This window comes from Pipistrellus hanaki (genome assembly GCF_964339955.1).
Source record: "Pipistrellus hanaki genome assembly, chromosome: 2".
Taxonomy (NCBI): Eukaryota; Metazoa; Chordata; class Mammalia; order Chiroptera; family Vespertilionidae; genus Pipistrellus; species Pipistrellus hanaki.
Genome location: NC_140504.1, coordinates 105,195,685 through 105,217,987, shown reverse-complemented (window position 1 = coordinate 105,217,987; position 22,303 = coordinate 105,195,685). Strand labels below are relative to the sequence as shown.

Here is a 22,303-nt window from a genome sequence, read left to right as displayed (position 1 = left end):
TCAATCCCCTCCCATTCTATGCACCTGATTCTATTATATTTACCAGTTTATTCTGTTCCTCAGATTTTTAATTCACTTGATTTTTAGATTCACTCGTTGGTAGATATATATTTGTTGTTCATAATTTCTACCTTTACTTTTTTCTTTTTCCCCCCTCTTTTAAAAGAACACCTTTAAGCATTTCATATAATACTGTTTTGGTGGTGATGTATAATACTCCTTTAGCTTTTTCTGATCTGTGAAGCACTTTATCTGCCCTTCAATTCTGAATGATAACTTTGCTGGGTAGAGTAATCTTCGTTGTAGGTTCTTGGTATTCATCACTTTGAATATTTCTTGCCACTCCAATCTGGCCTGCATAGTTTCTGTTGAAAAATCAGCTGACAATTGTATGAGTGCTCCCTTGTAGGTAAGTAACTGTTTTTCTCTTGCTGCTTTAAGATTCTCTCTTTGTCTTTGGCTCTTGGCATTTTAATTATGATGTGTCTTGGTGTGGTCCTCTTTGGATTCCTTTTGTTTGGGGTTCTGTGTGCTTCCTGGACTTGTAAGTCTATTTCTTTCACCAGGTGGGGGAAGTTTTCAGTCATTATTTCTTTCAATAAGCCTTCAATATCCTGATCTCTCTCTTCTGGCACCCCCATAATTCTGATGTTGGTATGCTTGAAGTAGTTCCTGAGGCTCCTTACACTATCTTCAAATTTTTGGATTCTTTTATTCTTTTTGCTTTTCTGGTTGAGTGTTTTTGCTTCTATGTATTTAAAATCTTTGACTTGATTCTTGCAGTTCTCTGGTTTGCTGTTGGGTCTCTGTATAATATTTTTTATTTCAGTCAGTGTATGTTTAATTTCTAGTTGGTCCTTTTTCATATCTTTGAGGGTCTTGTTAAATTTATTGGCTTTATCCAGAAAATTCTTTAAAAACCTTATAACCGTGGTTTTTTGAACTTTATATCCAGTTATTTATTTTCCTCCATTTCTTTCATTTGTGATCTGTTCTTTGTCTCTGCATTTTCACTGCTTCCCTGAGTTAGTAGGGTGGCTTTGTGTGCTAGGTGTCCTATATGACTCTGTGAGTCAACCTCCCAGTTATCTGAGGTGGACACTTTTGGTGCACCCGTTTGTTGTCTGTGTGTACAGCCTTGTTGTAGTTAAGTTTTGCTTATTGTTGGTGTCAATGGGAGAAATTGACCTCCATGTCAATTGGCTGTGAGGACCCACTGTGTCTATAATGGAAGAAGTGCTGTGCTGGAGAAACACTTATGGAGCAGGACTTGTTTCAGTGGGGCTTTGATGTCCACATCCATAAATTGAATGTGTCACTTATGGATGAGAGTAGTTGAAATCTGGTGTCATCTCACACTGACCACTAGATACACTAGTTTTTGGATCTTCAATAGGGTGCAGGTCAGCTACTGTCTGAGGCCACCAAGCAGGAGCTACAGTGAGAACTACAATTTTTCTCCTCTTTACTTGGGGTTTGGAGGTTTTGGAGCTATCTGACCAGAGCTGCAGTTTGTTAGGTGAATCTGGGATAAGGCAGACCATTTATATGCAAAAGCCGCTGCGTGGAGCTTGGGTGGGTTTGTAGATTGTGCATGGTGGGGTCTCAGGGAGTCACTAAACTAGGGCATGGCAAACAGTGCTGGCTTCCAGTGAGCCATCTCTGTGTTTCCACATTTCTAAGTCCCTGAGTCCCATGCCCCAGTGCAATAAACAATGATTGCTGGGTGCACCTCTGCATAAAAGTCACCCTCACTTTCCAGCCCTATGCTAGACAGTCCAGCTTCTCCTCATAGGAGTTTGGTTCCCCAGCGATCCCCCAGAAACTGGAGTTTAGCATAATTGGGAGCTTTTCTCCCTTTGGGTTGTAAAAAGCAGCACACCCAGTCGCCTGCCACCAGCCCAATTTGTGCACCTCTGTACCTCAGCTTTTCAGTGCTTGTGCACATCTCAATGCTCTTTTCTCTTTCCTTCTAGTTGTAGATCTTCCATTCAGCCAGCTTTCCCATGGTTCTGGGTGATAGATGTTATGTCTTTTAGTTCTAGTTATGAAATTTTGCGAGGCAGCAATTTAAGTGTTTACCTATGCTGCCATCTTGGTTTCTCTACTAAGGCTATATTATAAAACTAGGAATCCACTATATTTGAAGATGAATCAGAAATTAGGACATGGACTACTTTCCCACATGTTCAAAAGATTTCTATCTCTAATGAATTATTGTCACTTATATTGTTAAGTATGACACTAAATTTATATTGAATTTGTTTGAATGGTAATGATTATTTGCAATTGCAATAATTACTTTACTTTCCTCAAAATATTTTAATCTGTTTTATCTGCTGTTGTTTTCCCAATATAAGTGAAGGCTGTGGAGAAAGGTTTCTTCTCTTTTTTTTTAACAAGTGAAAAATTAAAATTTTAATACATGTGCATGTGGAATTCATATATGCATGAAAATGCTAAAGAGAGTGAGGCAACATTGGGTGTATATGACATATACAGACAAAGGAGAAAGGTGAGGGAAGAACAAAGTTTTGGATTTCAGAAGTGAGAATGGACAATTTACAAGTAGTTGAAGATGAGAGGAGCACACATGGTAGGCAAATTCTTTTTAAAAAAATATATTTTATTGATTTTTTTTACAGAAAGGAAGGGAGAGGGATAGAAAGCTAGAAACATCAATGAGCGAGAAATAACAATAAGCTGCCCCCTGCACACTTCCTACCAAGGATGTGCCCGCATCCAAGGTACATGCTCTTGACTGGAATCGAACCTGGGACCTTTCAGTCCACAGGCTGACGCTCTATCCACTGAGCCAAACGGTTTCAGCTCATAGGCAAATTCTTGCTAGACAACTCAGAAATGATGGGGCACTAAGGGTTTCTAGCTAACATGCCCCTGACATGCCTGAGGAGAAAGATTTCTGAGTTCTCAAACTTGAGGTTGTATCAGAATCATCTGGAGGACTTATTAAAACAAATTCCTGAGCCCCAGATGTTCTGATGCAATGTTTCCAAAAAGAAGTCAATAATTTGCATTTTTAACAAACTCCTTTCCAGATGATGCTGATGTTACTTGGACTACACTTTGAATTAATGTTTTAGAGAAATGTTTCTTAAGTTTGACTACACATTGAAATTATGTGAGTGGAAAGCTTTTAATCCCAGAGGTTCTGATTTGATTGGTTTTAGGGCAAGGTACTTATATATATTTACATGCATTTCTTTAGTTACCAGCAAGTTCAAGTATCTACTCATATGTCTATTAATCTTTTGTGTATTTTTTTCTATAAATTATCATTTTAATACTTTATGAATTTTAACTTGGTTGGGTCTTTTTGCTGATTTACAGGGGCATCTATATATATAAAAGCCTAAGGGACCATGGCCACCAAATGGACGACTGAAAAGGCTGCATGGGCCTGCAGGCAGGGGTGAGGGTAGTGAGGAACAGCCAAATGACCAAGCAGCGGGCTGTGTGGGGCAACCAGGCTGGCATGGGGGCTAGTGAGGGGTGACCTAACGACCCAGCAGCAGGCTGTGTGGGGTGAGGGTCGACCAAATGACCAAGTAGCAGGCTGTGTAGGGTGACCAGACTGGCAGGGGAGTTAATGAGGGGTGACCAAATGACTGAGCAGCAGGCTGTGTGGAGCGATCAGGCACACAGTGGGGCAGTTGGGGGCAACCAGACCGGCAGAGGGGGCAGTGAGGGGTGACCAGGCAGGCAGGCAGGCAGGCAAACAGTTAGGAGCCAGTATTCCCAGATTGTGAGAGGGACCCCATATTGGAGAGGGTGCAGGTTGGGCTGAAGGGATTCCGCACACACTGGTGCATGAATTGCATGCACCAGGCCTCTAGTTTTAAATAAATTATAAATGTTAACCCTTTTCTGATTTATATTCTGAGAATATTTTCTCTTAGTCTGTCACTTGACTCTTGTCCTAAATAAATTTTCATTTTTATTATATCAGATCCGTTCATCTTTTCCTTTGTGGCTTCTGGGTTTTGAGTTTTGCTTAGGAAAGTTAATCCTAATTGTAAAAGTGTTCTGTACTTTTACTAAGAACTTTGTACTTCAGATTTCTAGTATTCATTTTCTCATTTACTTAGTGATCATTTTTTAATAAGACAACCTGTTTTCCAGATGGATAATGCATTTTTCAGGATTGAAATCTCTTTTACAAGTTTAAGAAAAAAGAGGTTTGTTTAGAGATATAGATAATATATAAAATCTTTGGGAATAACAGACTTTATCATGAGAATTACCCAAATTTCCTGTCAAGGCAGTTGCTAACTCTGAAAATATTAAGAAACTATCAGAATAGGGACACATCTTGCTTCTATATCATGCAATTCAATGTTCAACTAAGTCTTACCTGACTTGGTGGAACCAAAATCATATATGGAACCCTAGCTACAAGTGAATCTCAAAACATAACTTTGGCTGTCTAAGAAGTCATCCAATGAGAGAGTTGGAGCAGTCCACAATATCTGTTACTTACTATTCCATAATTTCCCATTATTTTGATAGCCCATAATTTCATAAGTACAGGTTTTCCCCAATATCCAAAAGTAGAGCTTTCATGTCAAAATGGAGTAAAGCAAAGAAACAAATACTATTGATTTATATGGAAAAATTTGTAAGCATTTCCAGACCCCCCCCCCCAAATAAGCTAACAAATCATACCGTATACACGTAATTTTAGTTTTATGATAAACATAACACCCTTATGACAGACTTTTTTGATACCTTGGACAATCTTGCAAATAATGCACAACTATGTTCAAAGCTATGGAAGCTTGATGTTGAGATGCTGACTGCGGTTCCTGGTAAGGGAGCTTGGTAGTGCCCTTGCTGCTCAGGTGCATGATGCCTCTGTAAGAACTGCTGCAAAACAAATGCTCATCGCTATTTTCATCTTTACCTTTTTTTTCTTGCTTTTTTTTTCTTTCTTTCTAAAACCAAGGATATTCTTCAGATTTCTTTCAGTTAGTGAAAACAAGTACCATTGTAGGTCTTTAATAAAAGTAAAGTGGCATCATGAGAACTTTACAAAAGTGGAGATACACCATGCTATACAATAAAACTCTAACATGCAAATCAATCAAATTGCGGAAGGACTGGTTGATATGATGCGCACTGAACACTAGGGAGCAGATGCTCATCACAGGAGCTGTCCCCTGGTGGTCAGTGCACCTCCCACAGGGGGAGCACCAATCACTGCTGCTGTGCTCGCCAGCCATGAGCCCAGCTTCTGCCTGAGTGGTGCTCCCCCTATGAGAAGCTGGGCTCATGGCTGGCGAGCACATCGACAGTGGTGGGAGTCTCTCCATGCTCTGCAGCAGCACAAAGGATATCTGACTATGAGAGGGCACAGGCTGGGCTAAGGAACCTTTCCAAACGCACAAATTTTGTGCACTGGGCCTCTAGTCTATATGCATAAAAGCCTAAGTGACCATTACAACTGAAAGACCAGAATGACTGGTCACTATGATGTGTGCTGACCACCAGGGGACAGATGCTCAAAGCAGAAACTTCCTCCAGCCCGATCATGTGATTGGGGCCTGCCAGCCAACCTCCTGGTCCCTCCCCTTAGCTGGGCCCTGGGCTGAGACTGGGAACCGAAGATGGGTGGCCGTGTTATGGGTGGTGAGGGAAGGAAGAGGAGAGGAAGTGGGGAGGGAGGGAAGTGAGGAACCTGATCAACCCTGATTGCCAATGAGGCCTAGGGACCACACCTGTGCATGAATTTTGTACACTGGGCCTCTAGTCTTACCTAATAATAGACAAACATGTAAACTGACTGTACCTTCACCCATAGCCAATCAGAGTGAGTATGCAAATTAACCCCCCAAAAGATGGTGGTTATTTTGCATACAGAGGCACCCAGTGCCTGTGTCCAGGAACATCCTGGCACCCAGATCACTGTGAGGTAAAGCCACGTTGGCTCAGAGCAGCCTGGGAAGGGCTCAAGGGCAGGGCCAAGCCTACAATCAGAACGAGGGGGCAGGAGCAGAGTCTGGGATCGCAGGGAGCTTGGGGTCCCCTGTCCACAGCCAGAGGCTTTAGGCCTGGGCTGAATCCAGCCCACAATTGGTGTGAACTATGGAGGAAACGCCTTTTCTGACTGCACATTGGCTAAGCTTCCTGTATGCCACTGGTAATATTCTTAGTAACTTGGGTAATAAGAATCCAAAAAGGTGATCTAGGGTTTTTCCACCACACTTCTGGAGAGAAAAACAAAGGTCCACTGCTGGAGGGCTAAGAAATGTCATATCCTGCCCTAGTTGATTTGACTCAGTAGATTTTTTTTTCAAATAAAGGTTGGCAAGGTTTGGGGGGAAGCTGCCCAATCACCCTTCTATGCCCTAAGGGTCACTTTCCCCCCCAATTCCTATTAGACGGACTTCATTCTGAGATAATTAAGCTTGATCTTCCAGTTCCTAACTGTTCACCATCTGCATCTATTCTGAAACCCAGACCATAATTTAGTTTTTATCTCAGTCATCAAAATTTTAAATTCCAAAATATTTAGTTACTTATTCTATACATCTCATGGTTCTCTGAAGATATTAATGTCTTCTTCAGACTGTTTTCCTAATATTAATTGTAGAAATGGTGCTTCTTTCATGATACTTTCCCCCCAAAATGTGTGATAATGTTTAGTTATCTGTTAAATTTTGTATTTTAGAATCTCTACCCACTTTGTCTTTAAAAAAAAAATATATATATATATATATATATATATATATATATATATATATATTATTGATTTTTTACAGAGAGGAAGGGAGAGAGATAGAGAGCTAGAAATGTCAATGAGAGAGAAACACCGACCAACTGCCTCTTGCACACCCCCCACCGGGGATGTGCCCGCAACCAATGTACATGCCCTTGACCGGAATCGAACCTGGGACCCTTCAGTCCGCAGACTGACGCTCTACCACTGTGTTGGGAGCCAAGTCCCCTGCCGACCTGAGAATCGGGGGATGGAGCAAGGGTAGGTAGCCCTGCCTGCTCTCCCCCAGGAGTCGGTCACTTGGGGACGTGGCAAGCAACAGTGTCCTTCGTTCTGCTGTGCGTGCAAAATTGGAATCTGCAAACATGTCCTTGAATTAACATAGCAGAGTACAGCTGGATGAACTTTCCCAGGCAGCTATCTCCCTGTGTAGGTCTTAAGGAACTGGCATGTAGCATCATGTCCTTGGAGAAAGCCATTTGGAGGAACGCCCAGCTTTAGTGTATAAAAGGGATTGCGCCCTTAATAAACTTGCTGCAGTGCCATCGAGCATTCCAGCCCTCCTGAAGCCCCGCTGTTCCTGTTCTTTTCTTTTTTCTTTTCTTTCTTTTCCTGAGCCACCTAGCCCCATCTTCAGGACCTGTAGTACTGGCTGGATCCGGTACCACTGAGCCAAACCGGTTTCGCCCCACTTTGTCTTTTTAATAGTTGAGCCAATTGAAGGTAAGGAACAGCAACCAAAAGGTAAGGATGTATTGCTAGCTTATCTTCAAGGTGTTGAAGATTCATGTTCTTCCTAAAAGTTAGTAGTTCCTGGACCACAATTTAGAATCAGTGCAGAGAAGAAAGTTATTGACTAGGCTAGCTGCTTTAGTGGTCTTTCTTCAACCACTTTGACCAATGCCATGGTGCTTTTTTCCCTACTTCTTGGTCTGCTAATATTGAGCTTGCACACTCTTCTTCCAATGCTCCTCCTCTGTGTGATTTGATCTGAACTTTCCTTCTATTGTCTTTTTATAAGATGTGAACCTACTCTGTATTCTGTCTTTTCTTAGTATTTCTTAATATTTTCTTAATATTTCTGGTTGATTGATGGAAGTTTTTCTTGTTTTCCAGACTTTTTTACTTTTAAAAAGTATCTATCATTTTATGGGATTTTGTGTGGAAAATAGGGTATAGGTTCATGCACTTGATTAGCTATTTTGATCCAATCTCCATTAAATAGTGTGTGTGTGTGTGTGTGTATGTGTGAGAGAGAGAGAGAGAGAGAGAGAGAGAGAGAGATATTTGTATTATTTTGTCTTTTTAGTTCTCAGATTATTCTTTTCTCTAAATGATTTAAAAGAAATAAAACCAGAGTTGAACTAAATCTTAACCTTTTTCACCTATAATTTTTCTCTATTCCCTGTATTCTGTAAAAGTTGTCAAATAGAGTAACTATTTTATCATCATATTTCCTGGGGTTACCCAATGTCATTAAAAATTTACCCACATTTCCTGAATTGGAGGTAAAATTGGTGTGCTCATGAGTAGCACCTGATTTTCAGATTAGGATTAGGCTCGGTGGCAGTTGGTCATTGTGACTATAAACATTTTATTTTATTTTATTTTATTTTATTTTATTTTTATTTTTTTGAAGGTAGGTTTTTTTTTTAATTATAAAAGAAAAAAATAACTCCTCAGAATCTTAACAAACGAAAAAGAATATTTCACACTCAGAACAGACACCAAAATTACAAGTGTTTAACCCCAGTCCTGTCCCCCTCCCCTCTAGGACAGGAAGGAGGCAGTGGAAGCAAACAAGCAATTCTGTCAGAGACTTCAAATTCCTACAAATATGATTAAAATCTAAACTGGTTTTGCTTTAAATTTTTTTTAATATATCAAAAGGCCTGCTTTAGTGACATACTAGTCCCCCAGAAAATAACCCAATACCCCTTGTTAGTAACATACATGCTCAAGTTGACCAGCCAACTCATATTTCTAAGCCCCTGTGCATATGTGTGTCTTTATAAACCAAAACTATGGGCTTGGGTGTCTGCTGCTGTTTGCTCCTATTAGCCAACCCATGTCCAGAAGGGCAGGCAGGGCACAGATAAACCGTTACATGACAGTGAGGGTTTAATGGCCCCTAACAGCCGACTTCTCAAACACTGCCACCCTCAACCCGCCTCAAAAGGAGAGCCTTATTTCTAACAAGACTTCTCGCCTCAAATTTGGCTTCCAGTAACCAATATGGTTTTTCTCCTTTAGAAAAAGCACACATATCTGCACACCTATATACAATATATAATTTTTTTGTTTTTGCATTTAAATATAAAAATACTACTCTGATTTGTGTTTCAAACGGGAGGACCAAGCAATGAGAACTTTTTCTTTGAAGGTAGGGCTACCCATCCCATCCCTTTATGCTGAGCTTGCCTCCCAGTGAGAGCACTCAGCCCCAGGCCAGGGAAGCAGGTCACCGCAAAGGGAGGGGTCACAGTTGGCAGGTAAGAGGACTTCCTGTCTGCTGCCTCCCACCTTTCCTAATTCTCACTTTCATTAGGAAGCTGCTTATAACCTTTTATGGAACTTCCCAAGCAAAGCCCAGCAACCTAATCCCAGAGCAAGCCCAGCACTCCTATCCACTTCAGCTACCTCAAAGAAGAAAAAGGTCCTCCCCCTCCCTTCACAAATACTATGCTCACTATCCAGATAGCTATGCCTGTTGGACAAACACCTGATTAAGTTAAGCAGTGGTTATGTTTCCCCGCTCACCCATCCCACTAACACACTAGAAAGCTTCAGTGATTTGGGGGAGAAAGGGTGTGTGTGTGTGTGTGTGTGTGTGTGAGAAACTAAGAACTTGACCCCTCTAACCTGGCCAAAGAAAGCAAGAGATATTAACTGGGCACGAGAAATAAAAAAGGACCTTGATATTCTGCCCTTTGAGTTACATTTGTTATGAAAACTGAGGGGCGAGAGTGGGAGCAGTATGAAGAAGTAATTAGAAGGAGTTGGATGGCTGCAAGTCCAGTCCACTTAGTTTTTGTACTGGAAGGGCTCATCACCAGTTTCGTTGAGAAGACACGTGCGGATGAGGGCTTCTGTCACTGCGAAGAGGTCACAGTTGACAGAGGGCGCAGGTCTTCAAAGTATCCCACAGCCCAGAGAATGCGGATGCTGGCGCTACAGTTGACCACACCGGTGGAGGTCATTGATGTTGGAGATTTTGTTGAATCCAGTGAGGCGCCAGGCATTGTCCAGGCCCCCTTGGGGTCGTAGGCTCAGATGTGGTACTGGTGCTGCCTGCTCAGCCTCTCGATGGACTCCTCAATGTGCTTCAGACTGTTCTCCTCTCGCATGGCCTTGGTGCTGAAGTTAGTGTGGCAGCCTGCACCATTCCAGTTTCCAGGAATGGGCTTGGGATCAAAGGTTGCTATCACTCCAAAGTCTCCACACACTCAGTGCAAGATGAAACGGGCCACCCAGAGATGATCTCCCATGTCGATTCCTTCACTGGGCGGGCATGACCTTGGCATATGTCCCTGCGATCTTGATGCCAGCGTACAAGCAGGCCCAGTAGTGAGCCTCCAAAATATCCCTGCTGTAGGCTCTGTCTGCTCCCATGCTGCAGTAGTATGGACCTTGGGGTCCAGGGAAGCCATTGGAAGGCCAACCAAAAGGGTGCCCATCTGTGCCCATGAGACTATATTCCTGCTACATTCCAAACCAGGGATGCTGATTGCTCACCATGTCTATTATCCGTTTGCAGATATATCTTAAATTGGTCTCTGCAGGTTTGTGGTTGTACTTTAAGACTTCACAGAACACCAGCTTGTTGGGGTCCTTGCGGAAAGGGTCCCAAAACATGGCAACAGGAACAAGATACATGTCACTGTTGAAGCCTTCAGACTGGATAGTACTAGAGCCATCAAAATTTCACTTGGGCAACTCTTCTATACTCTTGGGCTCACTGTCCAGATCCGGGTCTTGCATTGCAGTCCTTCTTCAGAACCGTTAATCCAGATATACATAGCTTGGACTTTATTCCCCTGAGGCAGGGACATGAACATCTGCTTGATGCCTTTGTTCAAGTAGGAACTCACTGAGGTGGACATGGTAGAAGTTGCTCTGGGGGGGCGAGCAGGCGGCAGGGGGGCAGGGTGGGCAGGGCATGAGAGCGAGGTTAAGAGAGGAGAAGAGAGGAAATTGGGAGTGCTTTTCTCCCATCCTCAGCTCTGATTATAAACATTTTAAAAACCATAAGGCTCTGGGGAACTAACACTAACCACATTCACAGAGATTCACTTTATAACACAGAATGCTTTTCTTGTTTTAAGAGTACAGGATATATTATAACTTTGTAGAGGCTACTTCCGATAAATAACATAATGTTGGACTTGAATTGGAATCCTGGCTCCACCATTTATTCACTCTCTGTCTCTGTGTTACTTAATATTTCTGAATCGCTACTTTTGTCCTTGTGAATAAATAAGAGCAAAACTATGAAGTTTTTGGCACAGCAGATAGCACATAGGGAACATGGAATAGACATTAGAGATGATGGTAAGATGATGGTGGTGGTGATTACTGGAGGTCTGCTTTGTGTGGTTCCCTTCCCAGTGTCAATGAGCCTGAAATAGTAAATTAATAACCATTGTGAAGTGTGATATGAGCAAAGATTCTATTTGTATAATATGGTCTTTATTTAGTTGTATTATGAGAAAAATAATTAGTATTTTTGTGTCTCCCTTGCCTATAAAATTAGAAAAACTTAAAAGGGTTGTCATGGATATTTGATGAGAAAACATTTGAGTTCTATCCAGGTAGCTCATTTGGTTAGAGTGTCATCCAAATACACCAAGGTTAGATTCCTAGTCAGGGTACATACAAAAATCAATTAATGAATGCATAAATAAGTGAAACAACAAATCAATGTTTTTCTGTCTCTAAAATAAATACATAAAATTTTAAAAAAAGAAAACATTCTAAAGTGCTTAAAATAGTTATTGGTACATAGCAAGAATTAAATAACTTCTAGGTATGCTATTAATATTTATTATTATTATACTAGAGCTCTGGTGCACAAAATTCGTGCATGGGGGAAGGGGGTGTCCCTCAGTCCAGCCTGCACTCTCTCCAATCTTAGATCCCTCGAGGGATGTCCAACTGCCCATTTAGACCGGATCCCAGTGGACATCCCTCTCACAGTCCAGGACTGCTGGCTCCCAACTGTTTGCCTGCCTGCCTGCCTGATTGCCCCTAACCACTTCTGCCTGCTAGCCTGATCACTTCCTAAACATTTCCCTGCCAGCCTAATTGATGCCTAACTGCTGATGTCTAACTGCTCCTCTGCCAGCCCATTTGCCCCCAATTGTCCTCCCCTGCAGGGTTGATCACCCCTAACTGCTCTTCCTTGCAGGCCTGGTTCCCCCCAACTACCCTCTCCTGCTGGCCATTTTGTGGTGGCCATCTTGTGTCCACATGGGGGCAGGATCTTTGACCACCTGAGGGCAGCCATATTGTGTGTTGGAGTGATAGTTAATCTGCATATCACTCTTTTATTGGATAGACTGGAGTCTTGTGCATGAGTGGGGGCCAGCTGGTTTGCCCTGAAGGATGTCAGGATCAGGGTGGGGGTTCCCTTGGGGCGTGGGGTGGCCTGGGCAAGGGGCCTGTAGTGGTTTGCAGGCCAGTCAGGCTCCCTGGTGACCCAAGCAGAGGCCCTGCATCTGGAATTTATTTATCTTCTACAATTGAAACTTTTTAACCTGGGGCAGAGCCAAGCCTCCTGCTGCCATTTCTTATGGAATTTATGTATCTTCTATAATTGAAACTTTGTAGCCTGGAGTAAAGGCCTGAGCCGGCCAGGGCTGCAGAAGCTTGACTTCCTAAATTGCCTGGGGAAACCCTAGCCCCCTGCTCTTCCAGCTCCGTGGCTGCTGCCATTTCTGTTGGAATTTATTTACCTTCTATAATTGAAACTTTGTACCCTTGAGTGAAAGCCTGGACCCGCCAGGGTGTGTGGAAAGCTTGGCTTCTTGCATTGCCAGAGAAACCCAAGCTTCCCTCCTGCTCTCTGTGGCTGCAGCCATCTTGGTTGGGGTTAATTTGCATACTCATTCTAATTGGCTGGTGGGCATGACTGTGGGTGTGGCGGAGTGGTGGTTAATTTGCATATTACTTTTTTATTAGATAGGATTACTAACTAGAGGCCTGGTGCACAAGATTTGTGCATGGGGGGGGGGTGCAGTCCTTCAGCCCTGCTTGAACCCTCTCACAATCTGGGAAGCTTCCTGAATGCCCCTAACCACTCTGCCTGCCTGATTGCCCCTAATCTCCTCTGCCTTGACCGCACCACCACAGCTTTGTCTGGAAGGAAGTCTGGAATGATGTCCAGAAGGTCTTTTGGCTATCCGGTCTAATTAGCATATTACACTTTTATTATTATAGATAGTTGCCTTGCTCCAAGCTGTAAGGACCTGCTTGTTATAGAGATAGAAAAGTTTTTTTAAAAAATATATTTTTATTGATTTTGTACAGAAAGGAAGGGAGAGAGATAGAGAGTTAGAAACATCGATGAGAGAGAGTCATCGATCAGCTGCCTCTTGCACACCCCCCACTGGGGATATGCCCGTAACCAAGGTACATGCCCTTGACCAGAATTGAACCTGGGACCCTTCAGTCCCCAAGCCAATGCTCTATCCATTGAGCCAAACCGGTTTCGGCGAGATAGAAAAGTTTTAATGTTTACTCTTGATTATGGCAATTAACTAACACAGATGGCCAGCAAAAAGGTGACTTACCAAAAGGTGTATAACAAATGGTGCAGTTAAGTCCTCTTCCATGAAAACATGCATGTTGTGCATTGTATCTGCCTGACTACATAAAAAAGTGAAGTTTCTGTCTGTCTTTTCAATCATATGAGTGAATTGTCTGAGACGCCAGCCCAGTCTGGCTTGGTACTCACAGAATAACAGACATCTTTTTCTTTTTTCATTTGTGGAGATTTCCTAGAAGTTGAAGGTTATCTTCCTTTTAATTTTTCCTTGACATTCTGACTTTACTTATGTCTCTCACTTTTGCTGTCCCTCCATCAACAACAGTAACTTGCCCCAGGCTCACTTTACTTCAGTGACTAGGAGATCATGTAGTCTGCCACCAGAACTACAATTCTCAGCATTCTTGGTGCTCCCCACACTCTTGGGGAGCTTCTGGTCCAGGGGTTACAGAAATCAAAAGGACTTGGAACTCCAGCTCACTCTTCTGCTCTGCTCTCCAGCCAGGCTTGGTGTCCTGGGTTGCCCCAGTGACCCAGGATGCCAAACCTTCCCACTTGCTCTCGGGCCAGCTACATGGCTCCAGCCAATGCACCCATCTTTGTTGTGTCAATTTGCATAGTCCCTCTTTATTGGCTGTAGGTGCCACCATCTTTATCACGAAGTGATAATTAATTTTCATATTACTCTTTTATTAGATAGGATTAGACGCCTGGTGCACGAAAATTCATGCACTTGGGCGGGGGTGGGGGGGTGGTGGTGGTGGTGGTGGTGGTGGTGGTTCCCTCAGCCCAGCCTGTCTCCTCTCACAGTCTGGGAGCCATCAAGGGTAGGGGATGACCTGGTGATCAGGTGAAGGCGATCACACCTCTGCTGCTGCCACTGCTGGCAGTGTAAGCCAAGGCCAGCCCTGGTTACCTGAGACTTGGGCTGGCCCTGGGTGGCTGGGGACTGAGGGGACTGGGGGACTCCAGAGGCAGATGCCCTGGGCATAGCCATCTGTGGCTGTGGGTGCCACCATCTTTGAGGGAGTGGCAGTCAATTAGCATATTCCCCCCTTATTGGCTGTGGGCACCACCATCTTTGAGGGCAGGACAGTCAATTAACATATTCCCTCCTTATTGGATGTGGCGACTGCTGGCTTTGTGATGGTGTGAGGGTCAATTAGCATATTCCCTCTTTATTAGATAGGACTAGAGGCCCAGTGCATGAAATCATGCATGGGGGCAGGAGGGGTTGTCACTCAGCTCAGCCTGCACCCTCTCCAATCTGGGACCCCTCTCACAATCCAGGACTGCTGACTCCCAACTGCTCATCTGCCTGCCTTCTGATTACCCCTAACCACTTCTGCCTGACAGTCTGATCTCTCCCTAACCACTCCCATGCCAGCCTGATTGATGTCTAACTGCTCCTCTGCCAGCCTATTTGCCCCCAACTTCCCTCCTCTGCCAGACTGGTCACCCCTTACTGCCCTCCCCTGCAGGGTTGATCACCCCCAACCGCTCTCCCTTGCAGGCCTGGTCCCTCTCAACTGCCCTCCCTTGTAGGCCTGGTCCCTCCCAACTGCCCTCAATCTGCATATTACTATTTTATTAGATAGGATAGAGGCCTGGTTTGCCCTGAAGGATGTCCCTGATCAGGGTAGGAGTTCCCTTGGGGCGTGGAGCATCCTGAGCGAGGGGCCTGTGGTGGTTTGCAGGCCGGCCACACCCCCCAACGACCCTGGTGTCTGGGATATATTTACTTTCTACAATTGAAACTTTGTAGCCTAGAGTGGAGCCAAGTCTCCTGCTTGCTCTGTGGTAACAACCATTTCTGTTTGGATTTGTTTACCTTCTATAATTGAAATTTTGTAGCCTAACGTGGAGGCTTAGGCCAGCAAGGGCAGGTGGAAAGCTTGGCTTCCTCTGTTGCTGGGGAAACGCCTCCCACCTGCTTTCTGTGGCTATAGCCATCTTGGTTAGGTTTATTTGGATACTTGCTCTGATTGACTTGTGGGCGTGGCTTGTGGGCATGGCTTATGGAGATGAGTGATGGTTAATTTGCTTATTACTCTTTTATTATGTAGGGTATTTTATATAAGCTATAGAAGAATCAGAACATTATCCCTATTTCAATTTAAGTTGATTTTATTTTTTTCAATTCTCATTTGGAACACATTATTAGACATAAATTCATTTTATAAAATAAATATTTTAAATTGGAACTATTCTGGGAAAACTGAAACATTTGGTTATTATGACTAGAGTGTTTTCTTTTGATCACCAGAATGCTTGTGCCCACCAAATATAGCATATTTTTTTGTGAATTTTTCCTACCTGTTGCCATTTCTTTTAAAGTATTGCTCTTTTAATTATCAGTGGGAATCATGTATCAAGCAAAATCTCAGTGATATCCCAATATGGGAGTAATAATGTGCTAGCAGAACTGGAGTCCTTGACCCAGAGCCCTACTCATTTAACATCTCCATGACATCCAGGCTTTTGGAAACACTATTGGAAAACCTTATTTCTCATTGTTAGTGATATAACCAGTATGCCAGATAAATTTATTTATAATTATTATTTTCTGGTTGTGCATTTCTAATGATATATTCTATTTACTGTTTTAATTTGGGAGATACATTTGGGAACTGTGGTAGTTTTATTAGCAATGAATTTACAAATCACATCTTAAAGTTTGCAATTTTTAGAAATGGGTTGTTATAGACTTTATATTTAAATGTATAATTTAGTCTGGCCCATGTGAGTCATTGGTTGAGTGTTGACCTATGAACCAGGAGGTCAGGGTTCAATTTTGGGTCAGGGCACATACCCAGGTTTTGGGCTTCATCCCCAGTGTGGGGCATGCAGGAGACAGTGATTCTCTCTCATCACTGATGCTTCTATCTCTCTCCCTCTCCCTTCCTCTCTGAAATCAATAAAAATATATTTTTTAAAATAAAGTGTACGATTTACTGTTGACAGTGTGTATTCCTATAAAGTCTTCACTGCAGCCGGACCGGTTTGGCTCAGTGGATAGAGCGTTGGCCTGCGGACTGAAGGGTCCGGGGTTCGATTCCGGGCAAGGGCATGTACCTAGGTTGCGGGCACATCCCTAGTAGGGGGTGTGCAAGAGGCAGCTGATCGATGATTCTCTCATTGATGTTTCTGACTCTCTATCTCTCTCTCTTCATCTCTGTGAAAAATCAATAAAATATATTAAAAAAAAAAAAAGTCTTCACTGCAATCAAGAGATGATTTCCATTATCCTCCAAATATTTTCACTGCCCCATTATGGCCCATCCCTCCCTCTAGCCCTAGCTTCAAGATATTACTGATTTGCTTTGATGATGAGAGGTTAGTTTGAACTTTATATATAAACTAGAGGCCTGGTGCACAAAATTCATGAACAGGGGGAGAGGGGTTCCATAGCCCAACCTATACCCTCTACCTGAGGGATTGGGCCTAAACTGGCAGTCAGACATTGTGGGAACCCTTAACACGACCCACATGATTAGGGTCCACTCAGGGTCTGATTTCTGGAGGAGGCCACACACTAAAATGAAGAGAGAGACTAGAAAAGAGTTAATTTGGGACAAATGGGGGGCCAGGTGGGAGTCAACCTCTAGTGGGAAGACTCTCTAGGCTCTGGCCTTGCTATCCCTTTTATTGAGGCCTCTATGGGATACACCCATTACCCTTAAGCAGCTTTGGGAAACACCCAGTACCCTTTAGCAGCTTTGGGAAACACCCATAGCCCTTAGGCAGGTAATAAGTGGATTATCATATCAGTAAGGATTTATATCACGTGTGTCAAACACAAGGCCCGCGGCCAAATCCGGCCGGCCAGGCCTTGCAATGTGGCCCGCACCGCGCTGTCATCACTGCACTCCGCTGTCAGTTTATGACATTGTCAGTTTATGACTGTTCAGTAAACCATTTGGCCCGCGATTTAGGCTGGATTTTAGATTTTGGCCCCTTCTCTGATGGAGTTCGACACCCCTAATTTATATGATTACAAGATGGGGATGTTGCCTCAGTTACTATTGTCTCAATTAGATAGGGTGTGATTGGCTCTGACCTTTCAGAGCTTCAAGGTTGACCAGCCTCTTTCTATTAGTGAGACAATGATTGGTTTCCAGCAAGACATCTCTCTTGCAATCCAGGACCTTGCCAGCCTGATTGCCCCTAACCACCTCTGCCTTGGCCCCTGCCACCATGGCTTTGTCTGGAAGGAAGGCAGTATGACTGGAAGATGTCTGGTCAATCTGGTCTAATTAGCATATTACTCTTTTATTAGTATAGATGGAATAATAATTTTTCTCTGGCATCTGCCAGTCAGCATAATGATTTTTGGATTTATTCATGTTGAAGCCTGTATGAGTAATTATTTCCATTGCATAGATTAAACAATTTGTTTATCCAAGAATCGATTGATTGGCATTGAATTTCTTCTGTTTGGTGCTATTGTGAAAACAAGCTGCTATAAATGTTACGGAGCGAGTCTCCAAGAGATGGACCACCGAAGCCAATTGTTAACTACCGTTAACAATTTGATCAAGCCAGCAAGAATTTATTACAGATTCGAATCCGGGCTCAAACCGTGGCTGACGCAGCAGCCAGCAAACACCCAGGTAAGAGCCCCGATGGAGGGGCAGTCCCTCCAGAGCACTCACACAAAAACACAGACAAACACACACCTACCGCGGCCAGTCAGACTCTCCGGATCGGGGTCCCTCATGGTCCTGGCTGGGGATCCCAGATGAATTCATGATCCCCAAGGTCCACCAGGGAGCCAAGTCTGATGCAATAAACAAAAGAGCCTTTTCCATGCTAGCATAGGTTCTGTCCCACTCACACCGGCAGCATGGCGGAAGAGAGCGAATTTTGCCCAGTCCAGGGGTTTTACTCAGGTTGGTGGTGATGTCACTGCCTCCGCTAACCTTGATTGGCCCCTCAGGACAAAGAGCTGGCCGTTCTTATCTGTTCCTAAATCCTAAAGACTAAATTCTAAAGACTGGGGACAGCCTGCAGGGTAGGTTCCCAGTCACACCCTGCTGGACATTGAAGTGTGGCCCTATCTTGCCCATAATACAAAAGCAGAACTCAGAGGTTAATCTCTAAAGGTTATCTATAGTTCCTACCCCTGAAGCTATTGAGTCAGTGGGAGTCAATCTCCTGTAACTACCCTATTGTTTAAGCAAGTAATCGAAGGTCGAAGTCAGATAGCAAGGTTAAAATTCAAACAGCAGTTTTTACCCAAGTATGATTGCTACCATATTTCAATAAACATTCGTGTTCAAGTCTTTGTGGGAACATCTATGTTTTTTAAAAATATATGTTATTGATTTTTTACAGAGAGGAAGGAGAGGGATAGAGAGCTAGAAACATAGATGAGAGAGAAACATCGATCAGGTGCCTCCTGCACAACCCCTACAGGGGATGTGCCTGCAACCAATGTACATGTCCTTGACCAGAATTAAACCTGGGGCCTTTCAGTCCTCAAACCAATGCTCTATCCACTGAGTCAAACTGATTTCAGCAACATATATGTTTTAATTTATTTTGGATAATAAGTAAAATATGTCAATGTAATAAATGTCGATAGGGGACATCTGTAATAGTGTCAACAGTAAAAATAAAATAAAACAATTTTTTTAAAAAGAAACATCTAAACTTGTAGAGAATCTATATATTAATTTATTTGAGCCAAACTTAGGACAGTTTCAGGGAAGCAAGATCTCAACTGTTCTGGAGAACGATAGTTTTGCAGTTTCTTTTATACATTTGGAATAGGGAGATGGGGTAAGAAAGCTTACATGGAGGTGGGAGAAAGCAAAGCAGGAATTTGACTACAGGATAGTTATCAAGATTATGGGCTTTCTAGAGGGTGGTTGCTTGAGAGGAATTTGTAAAAAGATAAACACTCTGGCATTTCAAATGTGTTAATTTAGGTTCCTAAGGACAACTGGACAGGGCTTGCTTAAGGTGAAGTAAACTTTTACTAAAAGAATGATATGCCTGGGGTGACTACCCACCATGACATGCCCATTTAGGAGTTTATGATCAAATCACCCTGTGGGGTTACTTTCTGCCACTGGACTTATCAGTTTTATTACAGAAACCCTTTATCATTCACAAATGAAATGGCTGGCTTGTGCTTAACTTTTTAAAGAAATATTTTGTGAGAACTTATATATAAACTCCTTCTGTATATCTGGGCTCAGATAAGGATACTAAATCCATCAATTTCTCTAGGTAAAAGGCAGGGGAAAAATCCTTATCCTCCCCAAACCTGGCTTACATACTTTCATATTTAATTGCTTATCAATTCCTTTGGGTTCCTAAAATAATTTCAACATCCTTCTTTCTTTCCATCTCTCCAGCCCTACTGATACCATCTCAGGATTTATTGGGTATCTATTTTGTACCCAGTATTGTGCTAGGTAATGAGAGGGCACACAGGACTTTGAGTTAATGGGGCAGCAAAATAGGGACCCCTCCTGTTGTCTCTGGAGACAGAGCTGAAGTGACCACAGGAAAGATTATGCTGGGCAAACTCTATGGTAAGTCTTGGGGCTGCATTCCATTTATTTGATTCACATGCTAGAGGAAATATTCCACCTTTGTTTGAGTGCTAGGTGAAGCTATTTACTTATTTTTAAAACAGGTGTGGCTGTTAAATGAAGAGGAAATGTTTTGTGAAATCTCAAAAAGGGGAAAGAGAAAGAAAACTCCCCCCCCCTCCCCCCCCCCCTTTTAGACTAGCAGTTCGCAAAGCGTGGTAGGGGGAACAGTAGCAAGAGTTTCAAGAAACGTTAGAAATGCAAATTGTTGGGCCTCATGAGTGAAACTCTGGGTGTGGGTTTTTTTTTGTCCTCATCCAAGTATATTTTTTTCCATTGATTTTCAGAGAGTGTACAAGAGAGGAAACGACAGAGTGAAATATCAATGTGAGAGAAACACGTGGATTGGTTGCCTCCTGCACTGGCATGGAACCTGGAACACTGCAGTCCACAGGCCTACGCTCTCCACTGACCCAAACCTGCTAGGGCAGGATGATTTTTTAACAAGCAGTCCAGGTGATTCTGATCAAAGCTCAAGTTTGACAACCACATGCTAAACTCATTCCAGGGATGTAGGTGGTCATCTTTAGTATGAGAGAAACTTAAGTCCAGCGTAACTGGGCAGCAGGCACCAGGCTAGTTCTCCCCTTCACCTCTCCCAGCACGGTCCGCAGGGCCCAAGCTTGGGTGCTTTTCCCTGGGAGCCATGGCCAAACCCCGGTAAGTGGATTACGACTGGGCTGGCCTGGGTGCCCGACGGGCATGCGCAGATTGGCGAGCGCAGCAGATGGGCGAGCGCAGCAGAAGGGCGAGCGCAGGGAGATAGTGGCAGAGCGGACCTGCGGGCGCTGCAGGACCACTGAGGTAAGTTTGGGTGCGTGGTGGTGGGATACCAGGGAAGGGCTGGACACGTAGGCAGAAGACAAAGCCTGACTTTGCCGCTGGCTCATAGAGACTAGCGGGAGTCTCTCAGATTTCCCTCGTTCGCCTGCGGCTCGGGCGCTCTCCTTGCCCATTTTGGGCAAGCTGTAGCCTGCAGGTGTTACACTGTGTGTTTATGCTGTTTACTACAGCTTGAGAACTGTGTTATGATTCTCTGCATGAAGTTAGGTATTTTGTTAACTTTGCTGTTTTCCTCTCTCTCAAACTTTGGGTGGATGGCTGCTGCTGCGGCTTTTGGATTCAACCTGTTTTGCGTGAATTCTATGACGGGTTTATGAGCCTTTGGACTTTTTGCTAAATAGGATCAATAGGGCTGGAGTGAAATCGCATCCGCGGTTTCTGGTGTTGATGCCTTTCCTGGAGCAGGGCGCCTCGGGGTGAGGCTTTAAAAAGTAAACTTCCGCCCTAACGAGTTTTGCTCTGTGGAGAGGTTGCGGGCACATCACCAGAGGAGGTGTGTGCAGGAAGCAGCTGGTCAGTGTTTCTCTCAGATGTTTCTAACTCTCTTAAAAATTAAAAATTTAAAAAAATCAAATATATATATATATATATATATATGTTTTTTTTTTAAAGTAAACTTCCAGCAACAATTTTTATTTACTGATTTTAGAGAGAGGAAGGGAGAGATTATTTATGCCTTCATTGGTTGATTCTTATATGTGCCACAACCTTAGCATATCCCAGGATACTCTAACCAGCTGAGCTACTTGGTCAGGGCTAGCTATCTATAAGTGGAGACTCCAAAATTTGCCACATTAAAGCCCCACCACCTTACTTTTTTTTTTTTTTTTTTTTTTGCATTGTTGCTATTTCAGGTCTTATTTGGTGCTATTAAAAGGTAGTGGTCTTTTGAAAAAAGAAATATTTAATATTTTTTAAAAATGCTTTTAAAATATATTTTTTATTTTTTAAAAATGCTTTTAAAATATATTTTTTATTGATTTCAAAGAGAAAGGGAGAGGGAGAGATAGAAATATCAATGATGAGAGAGAATCATTGATAGGCTACCTCCTGCTATGTCCAGGCTCAGTCACTGAGGCACTAGACTGGGCAGGAAGTGGTCTTTTAGGTGAGTAACAGTTCTCATTTTTTTCTTTTTCTTTACCTTGTCACATTTTGTGTCTCATACAGAGATATTTTACACTGGGGCTGTGGTTTTGGTTACAGTCCTACAAGGCTAAGGCTGTGCTGCACAAATTTCTTGGATAACCTATGAGCCAAAAACAAAATTTTAGACGATGGGGCACACACACACACTGAATATTATTTAGTTTAAGTGTTAAATGTATGATGTGGTGGGCATATACATCG

General features: G+C 43.1%; 1 protein-coding gene and 1 pseudogene across 3 annotated transcripts in view; one reads left to right on the top strand and one right to left on the bottom strand.

The window, feature by feature from the left end:
• Window positions 1-9,584: 9,584 nt before the first annotated feature.
• On the bottom strand, window positions 9,585-10,842 carry LOC311616459 (glutamine synthetase-like; annotated as a pseudogene). Its single transcript has one exon. The product of its transcript is annotated as a glutamine synthetase-like (transcript).
• A 9,971-nt stretch (window positions 10,843-20,813) lies between these two features.
• Window positions 20,814-22,303, top strand: part of PLS1 (plastin 1) — a 227,717-nt gene continuing 226,227 nt past the window's right edge. The window contains exon 1 of one of the 2 annotated variants that reach the window (XM_084872460.1): window positions 20,814-20,914. The gene's annotated coding sequence lies outside the window, so the exon portion shown is untranslated. The remainder of the gene's footprint in view (window positions 20,915-22,303) is intronic. The other variant, XM_084872464.1, reaches the window with a different exon arrangement.